The sequence below is a fragment of the Stenella coeruleoalba genome (genome assembly GCF_951394435.1).
Source record: "Stenella coeruleoalba genome assembly, chromosome: 9".
NCBI lineage: Eukaryota > Metazoa > Chordata > Mammalia > Artiodactyla > Delphinidae > Stenella > Stenella coeruleoalba.
The window spans coordinates 48,325,655-48,336,255 of NC_137155.1; positions in this window are offsets into that span (position 1 = coordinate 48,325,655).

Sequence of the window (10,601 nt, forward strand, 5' to 3'; positions counted from 1 at the left end):
CTGCACACTAGCCTTGAGGTTTTAAAGCTTCCTTATAATCTTCATTAATATGATTAAACTAAGTATTTGACTCTAAATACCTGCTAGTAGGTTTGTGGGGAGAGGTCAGTTCAGTCAGTAAATAATCTTAAATATCCAATGCTCCTCCTTTTCCCTGTTTATTTGACACAGTGTAAAAACTTGAGGTTCCAACCCTTATCTCCAACTCCAAAGCCCTCCCCCATACGATTTATGCCATTTAAGTTAGTTTGAGGTCATTCTGAGGACTACCCATTAATCCCCTAAATCGCTGGAGTATTTGATCTGGTATTAACAGAGAAACATACAAAAAGTGTTATTATAAGTTCCTTGTAAATAACGGATTGAAATATAAACCAATGGAATGAAAATATAGCAAACAAATAACCTTGTTAGTTAGAAACAAACTAGCATACTACTTAGATGTGTTTCTCCTGGAATTTTTTTTAATGTAATTGTCACAACGAATTGGACAGCAATGATGAGCAAATGCAGCAGGATAAAGGGGATGCGGGGAGTCTGATCTCCTGATGTACATCATAAAAAAAGACTCTTCTGCCCTTTTAGCAATGTCTTCTTCTTCTTAATTAGATCAGTGGGCGATGGGAAAGATGGCACAGTAGCTAGTGATTCCTGTATGAAATTGCCTGGAAAATATTTCACTGTAGCCAAGTGGCATCACGCTTTATAATCTGTCCTCTTTAGGTCCTCTCTTCTCTTTTGTTTCTCTGGTCCAACTTCTATGACGACATATTTTTATTAAAGTAGACACATTCAGGTCACATGTTATTTCAGAAAACAACATCATACATCTACATAAAAATACGCTGCTAATCACATTTCAGCAATTAACTTACTTCCTTGCGTTTATATAGTATTTTCATTTCCAAAACATTTGAGGAAATATTATTTTCCTTTTTTGTTTTATAATATCCTGTTCTTCTCTGGAAAAGAGGTAGTTTAACCTATTTTTTAGGGATAAATACCTACATAGGCCAGCATAGAGGTACCCGATGGGTACCCAAAGCCAATGTTTCCTATCCTTTTAATTTTTATTTTATTCTGTTCTTATTTTAAGAATCAATATGACAACAAAAAAGTCATTTCTTCCTGTGTAATTATTGCTTGGTATTCAAGAGCCCATTTTCAGTGTTATTCTTACCTTCCTTCTTACTCCCTTCAGACTACCTGCAAAAATTCACAAGCACCTCTGTTTCTGCTGATCATTTTTACCTGTTGACATTGTCTTTTGCACAACTTTTCTCCATCTTGGAAAATGTTTTCCACTTGGCAGTGACTTTGAAGAATCACTTTAGGAATTTGTTAAAATAGAGGCCCAACTTAAGGGATTTTGATTTGGGGTAGGGGTTAGGATTTCATTTTCTCTATTCCAGTAAAGCTTTACCATATATTGCCAATGAAATGATCACTCACTGGCACTTGCTGGCTGTGTGGTCCTGATCAAGTTATGTAACCTCTCTGTGCCTCAGTTTACTAGGAAATAGGAGCAATAACAGTACCTACATTGTAGATGTTTTCTGAGAAGAATAAAGATCACATAACACCGCATAGCATGGAGCAAGCCCTCAGTACCTGTTAGCTGATGTTACTCACTTACTCTGTACGTCTAGAGTTTCAGATTATGTTGTCTTACATGTCACTTGCTGATAGGTGGCTTTATAAATGCTCTTAAAGGATATCATGTGGACATGATTTAGCTCCTTTAATACCATGTGTAGTACATGCCGATGGTGCCCTTCCCAGACTCCCCTTTCCCTTTCCAGGTTGGGGTATTTATACCTCCAGAGGCTGCAGTTGTTGACCACCAAACCTTTACATACGTTTGTCCTTAGCTGATGGAAGCCACTTCAGCTGGTGATGTCTGGAAGATTACGACAACTGGCCCCTGTGGGTGTCCTGTAGCAAATGGCTGGCTGAAATGGGGTTCTAATAGCCCAGACAACTTGCCTCTGGGCTGAAAAGCCTTGGTGTAATTGAGAAACTTCCTGAGCACCCCATGGGTTCAGGATGAAGCTAGACTTCTGAAACCGCATCTTTGCCTGTCTTCTCCTCCTTCATCCTGCTTTCCTCCTTCCTTCAGAGATTTCTCCTGAGAGCTCACCATCAATAAATCACCTGGACAAGTGTCCCTGTCTTAGGCTCTGCTTCTAAGAACTCTAAGACACGAAGGACTGTAAAGACCTTTACAAGAGCATCCATATCTTTCATAACTTATGTCTTATCACTGTGTACTGTTTTGTATATTGTTTGGTATACAGAAGAGAATCATGAAGTATTGACAAAGTCACTTGCAACTTACATCAGAAATATTCACCTAGACATAGAGAAAAGTGCATGATGTTGCAGGGGAGGAAAAATAATGTTCCCTCTATACTTCTAGGTTCTTGTCTGAGACCATCCTGTAATAAAAGATTAATAGAAGAAAAACAAACAAAAGTTTAGTAACGTATATACCTCCTGTATACGTGGGAGAGACCCAGGAAAACTGAGTAACTCCCACAAATGGCCCAAGCCACCACCTTAAACGCCGCTTCCAGCTAAAGACAAAAGAAGATGCTGGGGAGGGGGAGGGGGAGTCAGACATGGGAAGTTAGCAGGCAAAGCACAGTAAACAAGGGTTATGAGAGTTGAGTTGCTGCCTTCTCCACTGATAAGAGCTTTTAGAGATTTAGATTCATCCTCCTCTTTCTGGTACAGAGAGGGAGACACAATTACAAATGGAGATTTCCCTTATAAATGTAAATGTCTCTTATAAGAGGATAACTTCTACTTGGTTTTCATGGCTTCCCCTGTGTCTGCTGTTTCTTAAAAATAATTAGCTCAAAATACTCCTTATGCCAGAGAGGAATACTTTGGGGTGGCATATTCTGCTCCCCTCCAGTATATAACTTCATATTAATAACAAATGATTTCTTAACTCTAAAATGCTGTGATTCACCATATTTAATAATAATTTAAGCAAAACACACTTCATTTGGTGGAGGTGAATCTTAGATTTGAGAACGCTTGCCAAATTTGATACCATGGGTCTTGTATGAAAAATTTCAAAGAGTGAGGATCAAAACTCTCACCACCCTCAAGGACACCTAGATACACAGAGAAGCACAGCATATATTGTCTGCATGGAGAGTTCAAATGCTCAGAGTTGTATTGAAGTCAAGGATTTAAAAGGATTCAAAGAAAACATACAGATGGCCAACAAGCATATGAAAAGGTGCTCAACATCACTAATCATTAGAGAAATGCAAATCAAAACCACAATGAGGTATCACCTCACACCAGTCAGAATGGCCAACATCAAAAAACCTAGAAACAAATTCTGGAGAGGGTGTGGAGAAAAGGGGACCCTCCTACACTGATGGTGGGAATGTAAATAGATACAGCCACTAAGGAGAACAGTATGGAGGTTCCTTAAAAAACTAAAAATAGAACTACCATATGGCCCAGCAATCCCACTACTGGGCATATACCCTGAGAAAACCATAATTCAAAAAGAGTCATGTACCAAAATGTTCATTGCAGCTCTATTTACAATAGCCAGGACATGGAAGCAACCTAAGTGTCCATCGACAGAGGAATGGATAAAGAAGATGTGGCACATATATACAATGGAATATTACTCAGCCATAAAAAGAAACGAAATTGAGTTATTTGTAGTGAGATGGATGGGCCTAGAGTCTGTCATGCAGAGTGAAGTAAGTCAGAAAGAGAAAAACAAATACCGTATGCTAATGCATATATATGGAATCTAGAAAAATGGTACTGAGGAACCTAGTGGTAGGGCAGAAATAAAAATGCAGACTTTGAGAATGGACTTGAGGACACAGAGGGGGAAGGGCAGGCTGGGACAAAGTGAAAGAGTAGCACTGACATATATACACTATCAAATGTAAAATAGATAGCTAGTGGGAAGCAGCTGCATAGCACAGGGAGATCAGTTCCATGCTCTGTGACGACCTAGTAGGGTGGGATAGGGAGGGTGGGAGGGAGGCTCAAGAGGGAAGGGATATGGGGATATATGTATGCATATAGCTGTTTCACTCTGTTGTACAGCAGAAACTAACACAACATTTTAAAGCAATTATACTCCAATAAAGATGTATTAAAAAAAAATAATATAGAACCTTCAAAAATTATAAAAGTGGAATCTTTAAAAATTATATGTAAATTTATTATATTGAATATATATATACATATATTCATTTTAATAATAGTGAAAATATAAAATTACAAACTAAAAAAATAAAAGATTCAGATATAATATCATTTAATTACTCTTTTTAAAAAATATTGTTATTGGGGTATAGTTGATTTACAATGTTATGTTAGTTTCAGGTGTACAGCAAAGTGAATCATTTATACATATACATATATCCACTCTTTTTTAGATTCTTTTCCCATATACGCCATTACAGAGTATTGAGTAGAGTTCCTTGTGCTATACAGCAGGTTCTTACTAGTTACCTATTTTATATATTGTAGTGTATATATGTCAATCCCAATCTCATCCCTCCTCCACCTTATCCCCTGGTAACCATAAGTTTGTTTTCTGTATCCACGACTCTACTTCTGTTTTGTAAATAAGTTAATTTGTACCCGTTTTTAGATTCCACAAATAAGCGATATCATATGATATTTGTCTTTCTGTGTCTAACTTACTTCACTCAGTGTAACAATCTCTAGGTCCATCCATGTTGCTGCAAAGGGCATTATTTTGTTATTTCTTAATGGCTGAGTAATATTCCATTGTATATATGTACCACATCTTCCTTATCCATTCCTCTGTTGATGGACATTTAGGTTGCTTCCATGTCCTGGCTATTGTAAATAGTGCTGCAATGAACACTGGGGTGCATGTATCTTTTCAAATTATGGTTTTCTCCAGGTATATGCCCAGGAGTGGGATTGCTGGGTCATACGGTAGTTTTATGTTTAGTATTTTAAGGAACCTCCATACTGTTCTGCATAGTGGCTGTACCAATTTACATTCCCACCATCAGTGTAGGAGGGTTCCCTTTTCTCCACATCCTCTCCAGCATTTATTGTTTGTAGATTTTTTTGATGATGGCTATTCTGACCAGTGTGAGGTGATACCTCATTGTAGTTTTGATTTGCATTTCCCTAATAAATAGTGATGTTGAGCATCTTTTCATCTTTTGGCCATGTTATCATTTAATTTCTCTTTGTCCCATTTTGCAGATGAGGCAAAGGTGATCCAGAGAATTGAAATGCCCCAAATCACACAGTTGGTGACAACAGAGCTGGGGATATAACACAAGTGTTTGTTTTCTCGTCTAGGATGTTTTCCACTCTAGCACACTTCTCTCAGTTACCCTCTTCAAACTAGTTTAAAAGAGTAGGTTTTGCTTTTTTTTTTTTTTTTTTTTTTAATATATATATACTCCATCACTCTAGAATTACATAGAGAAAGAAAGCACAGAGTTGACACCCAAGGGCACTAACCACCTCCATCCCCCCAGTGCCTCCACTAACTAGGCCACTTATATTCTAAACTTCCAGGTTGGGCCACCCTCCATGGGAAGACCTAAGAGGGGCTAGATTAGATTGCTGGAACTGTTAGCAAGTATCCCCATTCCCACTTTCACCAGAATATAACGGGAGGACTGGAGACTCACAGACCAACAAGCTAAGGTAGCAGTTACAGCTAATTCAGGGGAGAAACATACCCTCATTAGGTAGAATATATGTCACCTTTTACTTCTTCCTCCATCCTGCACTACTACTATCAGAGGAGCTAAGGCCCAAAAAACCCAAGAAGAGAAGAGGAGGGGGAGAAAGTTCTCAGAGCTGTACCCCATCCACAGAGCACTGGTTCTCAATGGGAGCAATAGTGCCCCCTAGGGGGCCTTTTGAAACTGTCATGTTGTTTATGGTTTTCACTGGTTTTGTAGGTACCGGTTAGGGATGTTGAGGATAGAACTACGTAGAGTAGCTCAGTGTCTCACTAATGTCTTTCAGAGTTTCCATAGGTTTCTTGATAATTTATTTAGAACTAAAACGGCCTAGTGTAAAGTCAAAAGGCTACTTGTTTCCTGTTTGCTTTTACCAATTATAGACTAACGTATTTTGAAGTAAGAAAACATGACTAGGGCTTCCCTGGTGGTGCAGTGGTTAAGAATTCACCTGCCAATGCAGGGGACACGGGTTCGAGCCCTGGTCCAGGAAGATCCCACATGCCATGGAGCAACTAAGCCCGTGTGCCACAACTACTAAGCCTGTGCTCTAGAGCCCGCGTGCCGTAACTACTGAATGTGCGTGCCACAGCTACTGAAGCCCACATGCCTAGAGCCCGTGCTCCACAACAAGAGAAGCCACCGCAGTGAGAAGCCCACGCACCACAATGAAGAGTAGTCCCTGCTCAACGTAGCTAAAGAAAGTCCACGCTCAGCAACGAAGACCCAATGCAGCCAAAAATAAATAAATAAATAAATTTATTAAAAAAAAAAAGAAAACTTGACTAATAAAATATTTAACTTATAAGGGCTATATTAGGGGAAATTATTAAAATTAATTTTTAAAAGTCCTTTGTTTTATACAGAGGGTCAATCACAGATTCTTTGAAATAGAAATGTTAGCACTTTAAATATGTTGATTCATAAACATTCAGTTTGACACATTTTTTTCAGAAACAAATCCACTCTGTTATGTACAATAAGCTTGTAATCATATGGGTATAAATTTTGTCTCATACTGTTCTTTTTCATCCTGACATTATACTTGGGACTATTAAAGAATAACAGCTAACATTTTATTCATTCATTCAACAAATATTTACCAAGTGCTATTATGTGCCAGACACTATTCTAGATGCTTGAGGGTAGAGCAGAGAAAAAAAAATCAGAAAACGTTGCCTACAGGGAACTTACAGTCTAATGAAGGAGACAGGCAATGAATAAGGTTAAAAAAAAATTAAATGAGGCAATATAGTGTGATAAGTCCTAAGGAGAAAAATAAAACAGAGAAGGAACAGGAAGTGTCAAGAGAAGTATTTCAATTATTGAGAGAGTGGCCAGGGCAGGCTTCTCTGAGACAATGCTATTTGAATGAAGACCTGAAGGAGTGAGCCATGAATGCTTATTGCTTATTGATTATTACTGATTATAAGAGAAGATTATTCCAGGGAGCAGTGAGCTAGTACGACTGGGAGGAGCCAAGTGAATATGGGGAAGAGTAGTTTATGGTATCAGTGATCACGTGGGTCTTTCGGGCCATTGTAAAGACTCTGGATTCACTCAGTGACTTAGGGAACACTGGAGGGTTTTGAGTAATAGAGTGATACTATCTGTCATATATTTTAGTAGCATTATTCTGGCAGCTATTTTGAGGCTAGACCATAGAGGGCAAGGGTAGAAGCAGAGAAGAGACAATTTCGGTAATTAAGGTGAGACATGATGGTGGCTAAAACCAGGGTAATAGCAGTGGAGGTGGGGACGGGTGGTGAGATTCTAAATATATTTTGAAAGTAGAGATAATAGGATACGCTGAGAGATCAAAAGTCAAGAAAAAGTCAAGATAACATCAATGATTTGGGTCTGAACAAATGAAGAAGGAATGCTGTTTCCTGAGACGAGGAAGACTTGAGAAGGGGAATCCCATGTTTAAGATGCTTGTTACACATTCATTTGAATGGGCAGTCTGGAGTTGAGGGGAAAGGCCAGAGCTTAGGAGAGAGCCATGAGAATGGATGGGAATACCCAGGATGAATAGGAAAGAGAAGAGAACAAAGGATTAAACACTAACCCTCTAAAGGGAGGGAGATGAGACAAAATTAATAAAGGAAAGTGAGTTTGTTGTGATGATTAGTTAATAACTTTTGAGCATTCACCATGTGCCAAGACACTGTGCTGAACACACATATGCAATACCTCTATCGCTTTATATCTGTATGTAGCTACTCTTCTTCCTTCTGTCTTTGTACATGGACCAATAAAATGATAGCAGCTAACAAGCATGTGTTTATTCAGCAAATATTTATTGAGTAACTACCACAGACCAGGCACTCTTGATTGCTAGGGGTTGAAACAGCAAACAAAATCAACTTTCTTATCTCTTACTGTGTTTATACTACATCACTCTATAAATCATTCTTTTCAGCTGAGGGTTTTTTTCTTATCACATAAAAGGTAGTTTGTATTTGGGGTTTTTTCTTCCATCTAATCAAGTTGATCACACATTTTATCATATTTCATTTTTCAAAGCCAGTTGCGGGGAGAATGGATACATGTATATGTATGGCTGAGTCCCTTTGCTATACACCTCAAACTATCACAACATTGTTAATCGGCTATACTCCAACATAAAAAAAAAAAAAAGCCAGTTGCTTTTGTATATATTGCTATTTTTGTTACATGAATACCAATCTCTCTCAACCTATAGCCTATACTTAAGACACATGTGACTCATAGACATTCAAATATATTCTATGACAACTCGCTTTCTTCCCCAGGGCAACTCTATTTCTCTGTTTCTACTGAGCCAGATGGGTTTTCAAGACATTTGGAAAGAAGTGTGATTGTGGCAATAATAAGTAATTCGTTTGTTCCACAGACATTTATGAGATCCTACTTTCCAGGTCTTGTTCTTAGCATCGGGATACAATGGTGAGTATGACAGGTAAGTTTCCTGTTCTCATAGAACTTATATAATAGTGAGAGGATTAGACAAGTCAAATTAAAATAATAAACATAGTGATTTCAAATGATAAAGCTATAAGGATAGTTTGTGATACCATGAAGTCATAAGGAGTGACTGAGATATTGGGCAACATCATATAGGCTGATTAGAGGTAGTGCCAGTGGGACCAACACCCAAATGCCGAGAAGGAGTCAGTGAAGTAAAGATCAGGAGATGAGCATTTCATGCAGGGATAAGGGCTAAGCAGAGGGAACAGCTCATGCAAAGGACCCGAGGTGGGAACGAACTTGTATGAGGAGAATAAAACACACAGTGTAACTTGAGTCTAGTAAGGTCAAGAAAGAGTGATGGGATGAGGTCAGTAAAGGGAGACAGTGGTCAGATCCCATAGTCACTCAGTTAGTGACTTCCACGGTGAGAAATAAATGAGGAGCTAAATGGGGGGCTTTATTTTTATTTTGAAGGCGTCAGGTGTTATGACACAGTCTAATGTGTTAAAAATACTCTGCTCTGTGGGGTTTAATGGAGAACTAAAGTGGAAACTGGGAGTTTCCACTAACCTAACATAATGGTCCCATAAGAACAGATAGATTTGAATTAAACTGGTGACTGTAGATATAAAGAGATACGGGCAAATTAAAAACGTGATTTGGAGGTAGAATTGACAGGACTATTGATAGACTGGGCAATGAATGGATGGGAGGTGTTAAGAATGATTCCAGAGTTTTTAGCTTGAGAATCCAAGTGTGTCATTTACAGAAATGAGGAAGACTGGGGGTTATCACCAACACTCCAGTTTAGGACATATAGCATTTGAGATGCCTGTTAGACATCCAAGTGGATATGTTAAGTAGATAAAAGTGTTTGGAATCCAGTGGTGAGATCGAGACTATCCATAAATATATGTATATGTATGTGTATGTAAAGTTTATGTGTATATGTACTTGAAATCACATAAGGAGAGAGTAGAGTTAGAGCCTTGAGTCAGCCCAACCTTTAATTGTCAGGCAGAGGAGAAGGATAAATTGATTGAAAAGCAGTCAACTACGTAGGAAAAAGCCAAAAGAATGTGGTATGGTAAAGACTAAAAAAAAGGCATTTCAAGAATGACGAAGGATTTGAAATTGTTAAATACTGCTGAGAGGTTAAACACAATGCAGATGGAAAAATGTGGTCTTTGGTGACCTTAGGGCCAGCTGCTTTGTCATACGTATTGAGAGGTCCAGTAAGATGTGGCAACATGATGAGTTGCTCTTGACAAGAGCACTTCCTGTTCTTCCTCTTCCCAGTATGAAAGTTTACTGAGTGGAATGTGGGAAAAAAGGGAGAGGAAGTGGAGGCAGAGAGCGAAGATAACATTTTTGATAAGTTTTGCTGGGAGAGGGAGCAGTGAAGTGGGGTCCTTACAGGAAAGGGATGTAGAATCAAATAAGAATTTTAAGTTTGGGATGAAAAAGAATCAGAGATAGAGCACTCCAAATGGAAACGTAAAACCTGGGTATATGTGCTGAATGTCGCAGAGGAGTGAGTGAAGTCCTTGAGAAGGCAAGAGAGGAAAGGAGCCAGAGCAGTAGCCAAGGGGTTGGTCTCTGACCAGACCAGCGCATGCCCTCCACTGCAAGAAAAAGCAAGACAGAGAATACAGGACATTCAGTTGCCCAGTAGGAACAACTGACCCTTCTCTGGCTGGTTCAGTATATCTAGTCCAGACTAGTGTACTCAATTCTCTTCTAATACAGACATTTCAGTTCAATTCAGTTTTTCCCTCAGCTAATAGATAGTCAATAAGAGGAAAAAAATAGTGGTAGTGCTAGGAGATGTATGCCCATTTCAAACTGCAACTAATGTTTTCTCCTGCCCCCAAATGGCAGGTTGTCCCTCCTGTGTGATTTAATATACAAAGTTTT